We start from the raw sequence: 2,338 nt of genomic DNA on the forward strand, positions 1-2,338 counted from the left end.
TGTGTTTGCTTCCTGCCCACATGGACTCGAGTGATAAGAGCAAAGAAGGATCCCTTTCCCTGGGTATTATTCTGCCCTTCAATCTTTCTGTTTTCCATCAGGTTGGAAATGGGATTCCATTTTGTCTGACAGTTTTTTATCCCAAACTTGGAATATAACAATTACAGCATCAGAAAAATATATCACCCTCATTCTTGCATTTGCAATTTTATCTGTAGCACTTTATTAAAGGTGATTCATGTTTTCACATTTTACTATATTATTAGAAGTTAATCATCAGCTAAATGTGACTAATATAAATACACAATGTTCATTTCCGTACCTTACCGTGCAATTCTTGAGAGAAGCAGCAGCTCATTGTCTCAAAGATTATTTTGAATCTGCTTCTGTTAATGTATAATTTCTCCCAGAGTGTCTGTGAAATATTTAATATGTGAACATAAAGGGTACATTTGTTCTGAATAATGGTCTGTAATATGTTCTTTCTTCACAGATTTCTTATTATCTTTCTACATTTAGAAGAAGGCGTACTGTTGTTCTATGAGCTGAGTAACAGGTTTCATCTCGCAAACCAGATGTTAAGGTCACCGTGTGACTCATACAGAAGCAAATTTGTCTGTCTGCTAACTGTGGAGGTGCTTGACAGTCGCTGCGTTTCATTAGTGGTCCGACATGCCCTCGTTTTCTTCCTCTCAAGGGGATCCCTGCCACCATCAAGTGTCTGAAAAACTGAAGCAAACTTTGTGGGGTCGACCCTCGGAGGGCTGAGGGAGCGACTGGACAACCCGTTCTCACTCCCAACTTGTCACATACTGACGCTCGTCAAAGTAGAGCAGCAGCTACGCAGCGCTTGAAGATGACGTAGTATTAAGAGCAACAAGTAGAAAGTAGTAAGTAGAGAGACAACAGTAGAGAGTAGTATGAAGAGAGACAACAGTAGAGAGTAGTATGTAGAGAGACAACGGTGGAGAGTAGTATGTAGAGAGACAACAGTAGAGAGTAGTATGTAGAGAGACAACGGTAGAGAGTAGTATGTAGAGAGACAACAGTAGAGAGTAGTATGTAGAGAGACAACAGTAGAGAGCAGTATGTAGAGTAGTATGTAGAGAGACAACGGTAGAGAGTAGTATGTAGAGAGACAACGGTAGAGAGTAGTATGTAGAGAGACAACAGTAGAGAGCAGTATGTAGAGTAGTATGTAGAGAGACAACGGTAGAGAGTAGTATGAAGAGAGACAACGGTAGAGAGTAGTATGTAGAGAGACAACAGTAGAGAGTAGTATGTAGAGAGACAACAGTAGAGAGTAGCATGAAGAGAGACAACAGTAGAGAGTAGTATGAAGAGAGACAACAGTAGAGAGTAGTATGTAGAGAGACAACGGTAGAGAGTAGTATGTAGAGAGACAACAGTAGAGAGTAGTATGTAGAGAGACAACGGTAGAGAGTAGTATGTAGAGAGACAACAGTAGAGAGTAGTATGTAGAGAGACAACAGTAGAGAGTAGTATGTAGAGAGACAACAGTAGAGAGTAGTATGTAGAGAGAACAGTAGAGAGTAGTATGAAGAGAGACAACAGTAGAGAGTAGTATGTAGAGAGACAACGGTAGAGAGTAGTATGAAGAGAGACAACAGTAGAGAGTAGTATGTAGAGAGACAACGGTAGAGAGTAGTATGAAGAGAGACAACAGTAGAGAGTAGTATGAAGAGAGACAACAGTAGAGAGTAGTATGTAGAGAGACAACAGTAGAGAGTAGTATGTAGAGAGACAACAGTAGAGAGTAGTATGAAGAGAGACAACAGTAGAGAGTAGTATGTAGAGAGACAACGGTAGAGAGTAGTATGAAGAGAGACAACAGTAGAGAGTAGCATTTAGAGAGACAACGGTAGAGAGTAGTATGAAGAGAGACAACAGTAGAGAGTAGTATGTAGAGAGACAACAGTAGAGAGTAGCATTTAGAGAGACAACGGTAGAGAGTAGTATGAAAGCCCAAAATTCTGCGTAGGGAGGTTGGCCGGGTCAAACAACACAGGACTTTCACCCAGGAGACCGGGGTTCATGTCCTGCGTGTCACTTTTCCTAAACCCAACTGTCCCGCTCTTGTCCCGCGTGTCACGTAAACGTACCTTTTATAAGCCCACCCACCATCTTTTCCTAAACCTATGTCAAAAGTCCCGACCCAGCGCGTTTAAATACAGCGTGTTTAGATCTGACGCTAAAGGAGACATGTAGCGCCAATAAAAACGCCCAAGATGATTGTGATTAGTTTGAAGAAATGCCAATAAACCAGAGCATGTTTTTCTCCCATCCATGATTGCTGTGTGGATTAGCCAGACCTTCT

At 41.4% G+C, this 2,338-nt stretch overlaps 1 long non-coding RNA gene across 1 annotated transcript; it reads left to right on the forward strand.

Moving 5' to 3' along the window:
- Positions 1-829: 829 nt before the first annotated feature.
- On the forward strand, positions 830-1,988 carry LOC118495352. Its single transcript, XR_004897730.1, has 3 exons — positions 830-880; positions 1,085-1,095; positions 1,973-1,988. It is a non-coding gene; the product is annotated as an uncharacterized LOC118495352 (long non-coding RNA).
- The last annotated feature ends 350 nt before the right edge of the window (positions 1,989-2,338 follow it).

Source organism: Sander lucioperca, chromosome 6 (assembly GCF_008315115.2).
Source record: "Sander lucioperca isolate FBNREF2018 chromosome 6, SLUC_FBN_1.2, whole genome shotgun sequence".
Classification (NCBI taxonomy): Eukaryota; Metazoa; Chordata; class Actinopteri; order Perciformes; family Percidae; genus Sander; species Sander lucioperca.